This window comes from Impatiens glandulifera, chromosome 1 (genome assembly GCF_907164915.1).
Source record: "Impatiens glandulifera chromosome 1, dImpGla2.1, whole genome shotgun sequence".
NCBI classification, from domain to species: domain Eukaryota; kingdom Viridiplantae; phylum Streptophyta; class Magnoliopsida; order Ericales; family Balsaminaceae; genus Impatiens; species Impatiens glandulifera.
The window spans coordinates 43,829,634-43,842,350 of NC_061862.1; the positions used below are offsets into that span (position 1 = coordinate 43,829,634).

General features: G+C 32.3%; 1 pseudogene; it reads left to right on the top strand.

Moving 5' to 3' along the window:
* The first annotated feature begins 342 nt into the window (after nucleotides 1–342).
* Nucleotides 343–3,022, top strand: LOC124926245 (annotated as a pseudogene).
* The last annotated feature ends 9,695 nt before the right edge of the window (nucleotides 3,023–12,717 follow it).

Sequence of the window (12,717 nt, forward strand, 5' to 3'; positions counted from 1 at the left end):
TTATGTAATTACTTTTACCATTTTTATATACCCACAATGTATTAATTATTTTTAAAAATAATAATATTTAATTTGTTAATTATTTTTTCAAATTAGTTAATAATATTTAGTTTTAGAAATGAATTTAAAATATGTCCATTAGTATCCAAAGATTATATAAATATAAATTAACGAAATGTATTACTAAATCTATGTAGGTAATTGATGGTGATATATTTGTTATTCTCATCTAATTGTTATATGTTTTATGTATAAATATTTGATTTTATTTAACAATTTTAATTACAAACAATTTCCTTCCCCTATCCATATCTCTCTCATCTCTTCTTCATAAGAAAAATAATGTCAACCAACTCCATTACCAACTCTCCTTCTCCTCCCCCTTCCGGAAATGTGTCTCCAACCAATTCTACTCTTGAAGCAAATGTTCCGGATATAGGAGCGGTGCCCTCTGTGCCACCTCATTCGAGGGCGACAATTTCTCCAGCAGCCCCAATGGCTGCGGCGGTTGCTTTCATATGTTGTGTTTGCAAAATGGATTTTTATTCAGAAAAAAGTTTATCAGGGCACATGAGGATGCATCCCGATAGACAATGGCGTGGAATGTTTCCACCTCCAGTGTTTTCAAGGGAGGATTTTGCAGATGTTATAGAACTGTTGAATGATCCAGAAGAAGAGCAAGTTGAAAATGTGGCGGCTGGTGGTGGTGGGGAGGGAGAGTTTGGGGGGAGGAGGTGGAATCTACCGGATTTGAATGAAACTCCTTAAATATTTGAGAGGAAAGAGGACATGTTATGCATTTTTAATATGATTTTTGTATGTCCGGTCGTTTTAATAGTTTCATTAGTGTTTTCCTGACCCGTTTTTTCTCCTGAAATAAATGAAGTTTCATATTTATAAAATAAATTTAAACATAATGTTGTTTAATGGTTAGTTTAATAAGCCTATATATATATAATATATAATGGATAAATTACTAACATGATTAATTAAGGATCAACAAAAAAAATTCTTAATAAAGTTATTGCTACTGGAAGAGGAATAGGAGTGGTCCGGATGGTATAAAAACAAAGTTCTATGAAATCACCGTTTGAATTCCACGAGAACAAAAATGTGTTACGTGAACCACATTTTGAGTTCCACGGAAATAAAGTGGGTTAGAATCGGTGTCGACTATAGAGACGGGGATCTGACTATAGTTAACAATTTTCAACTTTCGATTCGATGTTAATCCTATGAGGGATTAAGATATGTTTCTATTCTTCACAAATCTTCGTAAGCTCTTGAACGAATTCAAGTGCGAAACAACTTGTTGGATTTGAAGCGTCGAATGAATGCAAGGAACATAAATAAAATAACACAAGGAGTTTTTATGGATGTTCGGAGATAAAACTCTTACGTCGCCCCTTCTTCGGAAAATTTGAAGAAATGACCCTAAAGGGTTCATCTCAAAACTAATCCTCCAAAAATGTATTTGCAAATATAATTTTTTTTTTAAAAAAATTCTGACCATTTTACCCTTACTAATATTTTGTTATTCCCGTTTCTCTTCTCTTTTCTCTCTCATTTTCTCTCCTCTTCTTTCTCTCTTCTCATCTGGCGACGACGAAGGACGCCTCCCCCGACTCATTTCTCTTCTTTTTATTTCCACCTTTTTCATCTTCTTTCACTCTTCTTCTCCCCGATCCTAACCAGCGCCGCCCCGACTCCCCAAACGCAGCAACTCCCAACGACTCACAACAACGCCGCCCCGACCAGGTTAGTTTTTGTGTTTCCTTCGTTTTCTGTCGTCTTCAACATTTGAATGCATGAAATGGTTTTAGGATTTTAGGGTTTAGGGTTGTTTTGTGTAAATGTTGAATGGTTTGGTTTGAATGATGTATCTAACCGACTCAAATTGCAATTTGTGCTCCCACGCAAAATGCAGTTTTTGTCCTGCGCGCAAAGTGTAGTTTGCGTCCCACGCAAAGTGCATTTTGTGTTCCAAGAGCAAGTCCGCCTTGAAGAAAATATATCAAAAGGGTAATTACAACAGGGTTATCATAAGCAGACCCACATCTCAACTTTACAAAAACAAGTATTATATTTTGTTTTTTACAACAGGGTAATTAAGAATAGAAATCGACAATTTCTAGAAATGTGATCCCAATTGGCGTCAAAATCGCAAGCGTTTAGCCAACTGTGCGATTGGCTTCGGTCGTAACTCTATCGGTGACCGTGATAGCAAGTACTAAGTGGTCACAGACTCGCCTAGTCATTATGGATGGAGAACGATTGCTGATGGAGATGGGGTTTCAATATTTGGGTCGAGTCATATTTGGGTTGATCATAATTCTCTATCGAATTGTGCTGATGGACTTGTGGATGCTATTATGGATTCTACAGCTATTACCATTTCCAACAATTACTTCACCCACCACAATGAGGTAAAGCCATTTTAACCTCTCTTTTCATATAGAAGAGTACTTATTGCTTGCTTGTTGTTGTTGGAAGAGCAGATGATTCTATTAGGTCATAGCGACTCGTACACGAGGACAAGATTATGCAGGTGACAATTGTCTACAACCATTTTGGAGAAGGACTAATTCAAAGAATGCCAAGGTGTAGACATGGGTATTTCAATGTAGTGAACAATGACTACACTCATTGGGAACTGTATGCCATAGGAGGTAGCGCAGATCCATCAATCAATAGCCAAGAGAACCGATATTTCTCCCCTGTCAATCCTTTCGCTAAAGAGGTATATATACTACAAATCAAGTTGATTATTACTCTGATGTGATCAATTATCCAAAATATTTGTTCATGCAGGTGACAAAGAGAGTTGAGCCACAAGAAGGTGGATGGAAGAAATGGAACTAGAGATCAGAAGGAGATCTTTTGCTGAATGGGGCATTTTTCACTACTGCAGCCAATTACTATGCCAGGGCCTCTAGTTTGGGAGCCAAGTCTTCATCTTTGGTAGCAAGTCTTACCTCTCGGTGTTGGTGCTCTTACATGTCGCACAGGCTCACAATGTTAATTAAGGACAAAAATACAGACAACTTTATTAATTATTATTGTTTTTCTTCTCATTCTTATTCTTCAATGCTTATATTAATTCAAGTGTATATTTTCTACATGTCAAGCCATGCATAAAGACCCATGTTTTGAAATTGTTCAACCCCATCCTGGCCTGTTAATATCATTAGAGGTGCAGAAGCTACCTTTCATTGTTCATATCTTTATTTTTATTATGCCATTTCTATCTAGTCCTGTTCATTTTATATATGGCGTTTCCTTCCTCATAAACATCACATTCAAATGAGAAAAGTGAGAGTATAAAGAAAAAAATGAACTTTCATATGTGCACTAAGACTAGGGGTGTAAATGAGCTGAGTCATTCGTGAGCTACTCGTGAGTCGCTCTGTCAAAGCTCGATTCGAGTTTGGTCAAAATTGAATTCGAGCCGAGCTCGAGCCAACTCATTTAAGATTCGAGCCAAATTCGAGTTTAAGTAAGACTCGTTTGATGGCTCGTTGAACTTTTTTGAGCCTAATCATATAATTTTTTTTATTATATTTTATTTTTTAATCAAAATTTGAAACACCTATAAGACTATTTATGGGCTTATTTCTTATGATTCCGATACCAAAATTATTGGTACGTAAAAAGTATGAGATTTTTAATATTTGGATATATTAAGATATACCATAATAGTATCTATAAATTACAAAATATATATTATATAATACTTATAAGGAAATAAATATATTGATATTAATTTCATTATAGAAAATATAATTTTTGAAAATCAAATAAAAAAATATAATTATATTGCAATATTATTTAATATATGTAATCTCAATATATTATATTTTATAAGATATAAAAGTATTTTTATTTTAATTATAAAGCATTTTATTTTTCAAAACTATTTTGCAAAAAGACTCAAGAGACTGCCCATTGAAATTTCTTCAACAAACTTAGATCTCGTTTTGAAGCCATAAATCTCGCTCCGGTAAAACCCTAAATCTTGTTCAGTTATTGCTCTCTTTAAACACTAAATCTATATAGTAGTTGTTGACATAACCCATTGTGTTTGTTTTGATTTTATTTATTTATCTCTTAATCAGATTAATATATGTTTATGGAAGAGATCAATTTCAATTAATATAAATATTGGTGTTAGTAGAAAGTAATGAGGTTATTTCTAACTACAACCAACCACACACAAAAGAAAATGACGAAGAAAAAGAGGATGATGGGTTCCAAATAAAGAAAAGGGAAAAATAACTTCAAAAGTTTGGAATAATTGGAATGATTGTCTTTTTTTTTATTAATATGTAACTAAGGATATGAAATATTTGTGTGGTGAAGTGATGATTTATATTTTTTTAATATAAGAAATTAATATATAAATATATTTAAATTTGAGTTTGAGTTTATCGAGCCTATCGAGCCGAACTCGAGCCTATGGTTATATGATCGAGCCGATTTTGAACTTAATATTAAAAGCTCGATTGAGCTCGAGCTCGAGCCGAGCCAATACAAAAACGAGTTGAGCCGAATTTGAGCCAGGGTTAGTTCGAGCTCGGCTCAACTCGTTTACACCCTTAACTAAGACTGCAGAACTTTCATAATCTTCTTGAAACTGAGGCAGGATTTTCCATATTCTAAAGTGAGGCATTTTAGTTTTCTTGAATAGTGTAAATTTTGGTTAAAAAGAGGAAATTAATTCCAAACAATCAATCAAAATTCAATACAAGTACTATTCGTAACAGATAGTAACAAAAGAACATGTATGATGCTCAAATTTCAAATGCTACTACATCATTTGAACTTCTTCAATGAACAACCAAAAGATAAGGAAACTTAAACTAGTTTTCATCAGCATATGACTAACAAAAAGTAACACAACTACAATCAATCCATTTTCAGGGAAGAATCTTGCGATGCCTGCATGGGATCTCTCGTTTGACGTAAATATTCTCAATTTCATTGAGAGGTTTACTGGATCCATCCGGTTTGTTACAGAATCTCCCACCTCCACCATTTCCACGTTTGCTAATTGGCTCAAGATTCTCAACTGTAATATTCCACCTTCATTTGGCCTTCTCCTAATGTACTTGTGCTTTTTCACCTCACCCGCCAACTATCATTTTACCAATTAACAAACAAATAGATTAGTAATGGAGAAGGAATCGCAAGCCATTCATTAATATATTGCGCAGACTAAAGTTGAGATTTGGGTCTGCTTATGATAACCCTACTGTAATTACCCTTTTGATATATTTTCTTCAAGGTGGACCTGCTCGTGGGACGCAAACTACACTTTGCATGGGACGTAAACTACACTTGCGCAGGACGCAAACTGCACTTTACGCAAGACGCAAACTGCATTTTGCGGGGGCGCAAAATGCATTTTGTGTGGGAGCGCAAATTACAATTTGAGCCGGTCATATACAATATTCAAACCAAACCATTCAACATTTATACAAAACAACCCTAAACCCTAAAACCATTTCATGCATTCAAATGTTGAAGACGAAAGAAAACGAAGAAAACATAAAAACTAACCTAGTCAGGGCGACGTCGTTGGGAGTCTCTAAGAGTTTCTGCGGGGAGTCGGGGCAGCGCTGTCAGGATCAGGGAGAAGAAGAGTGAAAGAAGATGAATAAGGTGGAAAGAAAAGAAGAGAAATGAGTCGGGGGAGGCGTTCTTCGTCGTCGCCGGATGAGAAGAGAGAAAGAAGAGGAGAGAAAATGAGAGGGAAAAGAGAAGAGAAACGGGAATAAAAAAATATTAGTAAGGGTAAAATGGTCAGATTTTAAAAAAAAAAATTATATTTGCAAATACATTTTAGGAGGATTAGTTTTGAGATGAGCCCTCTTTTTAGGGTCATTTGATCAAATTCCCCATATCTCAACAAGAAGGATATTCACTAGAAGGTTTTGATTTATACAGCAACTACACAAACTCAGTCAAAAAACACATGACTTAATTGGCCGCTTGTTCTGAACTCCTAGCACGCACACTATTGAACAGAACACTCTCTGTTAAATTTACCCACACAAAGTAATTATAAAATATTATAAATGATATTGGGTTCTCTCAATAGCATATACTTGTGAAAAATAAGTGAGAGAAAATCTAATTGACTTGATAAACTTGATCGACTTGATAGAGCAGGAATCTAGAGTCAAGAGAACGAAAATCAACACATCCTCCATCGTACTTTGCTGCTCTATTTATATTGAAGAATCAGCAACGGTCGAATATTCCTTTTTGGACATGTGTCCTCTTTTCGTTGGATGTACGCCATGATGTACTGGACAGTACAACAGAAATATATTCTTGAGATTGTGGTGTACTGGACAGTACAGAACGTTAGCTGGAATATTTGAATTATGGCCTACGTGGCAGTCATTCATTTGTTGAGATCAGACAACGATCGAATTTGATTTATAGATGCGTAGCCAGCTGTCTAGAGGTCTGCTGCTTCAGACGCTCATCTACTTAGACGTCCATCTTCTAAAGTTAGACGACGTCTAAGTACACTCTTCTTTAGACTACGTCTAATGAAGTTAGACAATGTCTATACTTGCGTTTCTTTGACTTTGAGACTCTGTTCACTTCCTTTTGACTTTGAGTTGTGTCTGAAATAATAAAAACTTCTTTAGACCACGTCTAATGTAGTTAGACGACGTCTATACTCACGTTTTTTTTACTTTGAGACTCTGCTCACTTCCTTTTGACTTTGAGTTGTGTCTGAAATAATAAAAACTTCTTTAGACCACGTCTAATGTAGTTAGACGACGTCTATACTCACGTTTTTTTTACTTTGAGACATCTGCTCACTTCCATTTGACTTTGAGTTGTGCCTGAAATAATAAAACTTCAATTATTATTAATTTGACCAGGTGAGATTCAAACCCGGGGCAGCAGCGTGACAAGCGGGAGTACATACCACTACACCACTTAAGATGTTGATATCTAATTATATATTTATATAATTGATATAACTAACAATTATATATATATATATATTTAGTTTTATCCATTCAATATCAAAACCATTTCATCAATCATTAAAATCAAGTATGTTAATTGTCCTAACTCAATTAAGACATTAAACTAATAATTTCTCCCTTTTTGATTATTTAAACTAAATTATCAAAACCAGGTGACTTCATCACTTAATCAAAATTCAACAATTTCTCCATTTTTGATTATTTAAGCTAAATTATCAAAATCAGGTGAGTTCATCACTTAATCACAATTCAACAATTTCTCCCTTTTTGATTATTTAAGCAAAATTATCAAAACCAAGTGAGTTCATCACTTAATCACAATTCAACAAAGTGTCTCGTGGAGCACATCATATATTCCGCGGGAATAAAACGAGGTGATGTTCTAATGGCTTAAAAAAACAATTAGACTAAAAGACAAATTTGTATACTTAAAGACAAAACAATTAAGTAATATATATACTCCGATCCAATAGAGTTGGTTGGTAGACGAGATTACACTGGATCTTCTTCACTTTCAACACTTTCATCATCGTTGTCTTTTATCATTTTTGTTGTCTTCTGAACCCAACATAGAGTTTGATCTATTCTATTTTCAAGTGCCTCATTGTTTTCTCTACCTGCAAACCAAACACTAAATCAATAATAGAACATAGAGCTTGCATCTGGATTTTGTTATAATGGGTCTAATTTTGTTATAATAAATTATGTATGTAGATTGAAATGGTCATATGTTGATAGAAAGCTTGACAATCAGGTATGGATGGTTTATTATCTTTAAGAAGAAGATGAATGAAACAACTTCTAGTTTGAAACCTGCAATCACAATAGCCCGTTCTAAATTAACAAAGTATACAGCTGCAGTTTAGGCCATAATTTGGTCTTCCCATTAGTCTAGTCTTCTAGCTTCGAGTGGTGGAATAATTGATCGATCAATTCGGTTTTTAAATACTTAAAATGGAAATCAAGTCAACAGTATTGACACAAGAAGTTAGGTAAAATACCTATTTTATTATGATTAAACATCCAAATCCTATTCCAATTAAATATGAAGTGAATGATTGATAATATGTATGCAATTTGGCATGGAGAAAGAATGTAATTGAGTTAAGTACACATGTATTCATAGAATTAAATCATGGTGTAGAATATCCATCATTAACCAATATATATATATATATATATATATATATATATATATATATATATATATATATATATATATATATATATATATATATATTATAATCAATTATCATCATTATTTAGTTTATTCTCATGATCATTGATTCAACAATAGGGTCCTGAGGATGATCTTTAATGTTAGTAAATAATCAGCAAATCTAGGGTAGTGTAAAGACTATAAAACTTAAAACTAGACAATCAAAATAGAAATGACAAATAAAAAGATTTGAAACGTAGATAGTTTTCGAATTAAGTTATTTTTAAACTTAAAATAAATTAAAAACCTGAAATGGTAGGGCAGACAGCTGATAAATTGACAAGTAGCTTCCTTGACGATCCTGATGCGGGATATGGCGCCAACAATAACCCAAAGCCCCTATAAGTATCAAGGCTATACGTTATTGTGTTTAGACAATAGTACATATTTGTAACATAGTCATGCTAAATGTTGTTAGGTAAACTCAGAAAATATAGATTATAATGAGATATTTTAAATATACATGTTATCTCCAAGAAAGGCAAAAGGGATAACAATTCAAGGGGGGGAATAATTAAAGACGATTCTCAGGTAATGAACATACTACCACATGCTTGAACACTTGTTGCAACTATGAATAAGAAAGATTGACGCAAATTTTGAGATAGTCACCCTACTGTTTAAACATTAAATGCTTCATATGAATGCTTTCATAATGATAAATTTTTTAAATCAAGAGAATTGTAGATATTCATTGTATATGCTTTTACCCAATGACGTCGAGTGGAACACCATGACATGATATGATGTAACGCTTCCAAAAAGGATTAATTATTATCGCCTAAAATAAACAAATTAAGGTAAGAATAACTTATCAATAAAGCGGGGAAATTTCAACAGAACAAAAGTTACCTTTCCTTTAGCTGCTTCTTCCTGAATATGATGCCATAATCAATAATCAATAATCAATAACCAATAAGAGCTTGTATCAAAGAGGGTGATATGTCCAGAATTTATGTGATGAATAACCTATAGAAGAATGAAGATGAAAGGTTCGACTCGCCTGTTATTACCCTGATCTGGTTTTATAGTTTTAGAGTATCTAGCTACAAGTTGTGTATACTCTAGAAAATCATTACACTAAGAGCATTATAAAAGATACAGTTGTACAAAAGGTGTCCCTCAATGACCAATTTTATATGGCTTCATGGATGAGTTGTTTTGTTACCAATTTTATATGGATTAATGGATGAGTTATTTAATGAACAAAGTTCAAGTCATGTGTTCAAAACACTTAGTATACACACCATTAGTATTGTTGGAGGTTGCTTTTGCGACAATTCTATCTTTTACAAACATTAACATTTAGAGGGGAAAAAAGACTCTAAATGGATATTTAGATTAATCTTGTGGAAGAATGTTGATAAAAATATAAGTTTAAACCCACCATATGAATTATTTCTGCCACAGTTAGATTGAATTGTGTATGGACAAAGTCTAATGCATTCAACTTTTGATGCAAAGTTAGAGGTGCAGGTTTCGAAGGATCAACCTTAGCTTGCAGAAACACACAAAAAATGATAGAAAAAATAACAGTTAAAGAATTAATAATGCATCAGCATAAAAATCAGTAAAAGTTTAGTTATAAGATGGCAGTTGTGCAGCAATAATCTCATGTTCAATAAGGGTTTAGAGTAATTTATCTCAAAAGGCTTCAAATTAAGCAGATTTTTTGTCACATTCAAATAACTCTGAGAATAAAACAAAAGAATGTTAAAGAAGGTTTTCATCCTTAATACTATCATTTGACATGTCTAGACTCACATAATTGAGGCATTTAGTGGACCTCTTTGAAAGTAATGAATCAATTAGCTTTCTTAATCTGTTGATTTCAAGTCCTACAAGTGGAAAATCGGCACTAATTAAAAATAAGAAACAATAAAGCAAAATACCTTATCATTATCATGGGAACCAATGGTTCACTTCCTCTTTCATGAAGATCATCTACCAGCATCCTACCTGGTAAAGTGAGTGACATTTAGCATAAAATCCACAGAAAATTAAAAGTACTTAAAGGGGAGTGTTGAATTCAAACTATGTCCGCATAAGACTTCTTTTAAATTATAGTTACTACAGCAAAATATGTTGTAGACAAACATTAAACCAGTTCATACATCCCAACATGATTCGTCACAAAATATAGGCCTGAATAAGGAAAACAGTGGCTTGCGAAAGATGTAGGAGATGAACCAAGTCTTTCCACATTACTTGCATAGAGTACACAAGGGGCCACATTTCCAAGAAGACCTTCATAATTATTAGCAAATATAATCATCTTTGATTGTCAAATTGATAGTAAAAATCTTAACAGTCCTTTCAGAATTACTATCCTAATCCATTACAAAGCAGAACATTTTTTGAACTTTCTTCCAATTCACAAGTGGACAAATAGGGCTAAACTCTAAAGAGCTTTCCCCTTGAATACTAACCAATTTTTTTTAAAGTTATATTAAACAAAAACTTCTAAATTGGCTCTAATTGAATGAATTGTCCAATCAAACCACTAAAAAATAGAAGGAATTGTCTTCATAGTTCATCATCAACTAATCCAGGTCAGATATGAATTACTAGTACAGGTTCATAAATATATGAACAGTTATAACTTATACCACTTTGAGCTTCAAATAACTCTTAAACAACACATCAGGAAGAGACCTAATTGAGGTTAAAAATTTTATAAATACATCGAGATCGCTATTGCGGCCTAAGCAATTGAATAAATTAGAGTCCCACTAATTCCGATTATTCATTCCGATTATTCGGATCACAGCTCATTCTTCCATGACCTAAAGGGAGGCCTTCGTCTGTCCAAGTAATGTCGCTAGGAGGATGCACCAGTTTGGATGTTGCCAATGGCGAAAAAGATAAAGTTGTTTCATAGACTTGCATAGAAGGGAGCGTGATAGCTTGAGCGGGAGGGAGAGCAAATGAGAATTTAAAAAGTCATAAATGATCGTTTATTCTCCCTTCACAAATGACCTTAAATCTATTATTTTCATTAAGACTTTATTTATTTTATTTCATCTAGTATTAAATTTAATTAATTATTTTAATATTACTAATAAATTTATCTTTAATTAATTTTAAATATAAATAAATTTGATATAAAAATAGTATACAATTTAATTTTTTAATAGTTAACAGACTATATTATAAAAAATAAATTTAAAATATTAAAACTAAATTTTACATAATCATTTGTTTATAAGAAATTTTGAAAATAAAAATAAAATAAAATTTATAAAGGTTCTCATAAATTGTAAAGATTGACAAAAAAAAAAAAAAAAAAAAAATTATTTTTACCAACGCTTAATATGCGATGGTATTATGCGTCACTGAATGCATGTTTTGTTGCAGTGTCAAACGGAACATAGAGAGAATGCCTAGGCGTACGCGCCTAAGTCCAAAACGACATCATTTCAAAACCCGCCCAACTAGGGACGGATCCATGATTTAGTGCTGGGGTGACTTGAATTTAATTTAATAAATTATATGTATATATATATATCATAATAAGACGTTATATTATAACGTTTAAATAAGTTGAGCTAAGCTCTACACGATTTTACAACATAAAACTCATCTATAATGGAATATATATTTATATCTTTAATTAAATTTCGTTCAATATAGAGTGTCAAACAGTCCGCAAGAAAATATCTTCCATTTTATTGCGAAGTTTCATTTTAATTTTTTTTCATTGCTGAAAATGTTCAATCATGGTAGCGGTATAAACATGTAATGCTAAAACAAATGAATTAATCTAAGTAAACTTAACATAAACTTTTGATTGTCCACTTTCGATAAATTGTTTACCTAACTCAACAAGTATAGAAACCTTCATTTTCATTTTGTATCCCATCCATTTATAATGTACCATCATACTTCAATGTGATTTGTAAAATTTTCAGAATAAAACTTTGTTACATGTTTGCAAATATCATCATTGTATATAGTTAAGGTTTGCAAATATCATCACTGTACATAGTTAAATAGATAATTATAACAACAAAGAAAAATAAGAATTAAACAAAAATTTAAAAAGAAATAGATTCTACCTTTTAGGAATTAGAAAAATAAGTAGGAAGATTTTGATAAAAAATAATTAGAGAATTAGGGGAATAAAGTCTAAGTTTGTTTTCTCGCAAAAGACATGAATAGAATTAGGATATATAAAAGAATTAAGATATTTATCTCTAATATACTTGGAAAGGCTACTTATTTCTAATTTTATTTTAATTATTATATATATATATATATATATATATATATATATATATATATATATATATATATATATATATATATATATATATATATAATATATTTTCAATTTTAAAAAAAAAATTAAATAACTTTTTAGGGGTAGGATTAAGCCCAACTTAGCCCTCAGCTAAATACGTCCATGTGCCCAACGCTCAAACAAAGAAGAACCAATGTGCCCAACGCTCAAACAAAGAAGAACCAAACGATGTTTTTCTTACC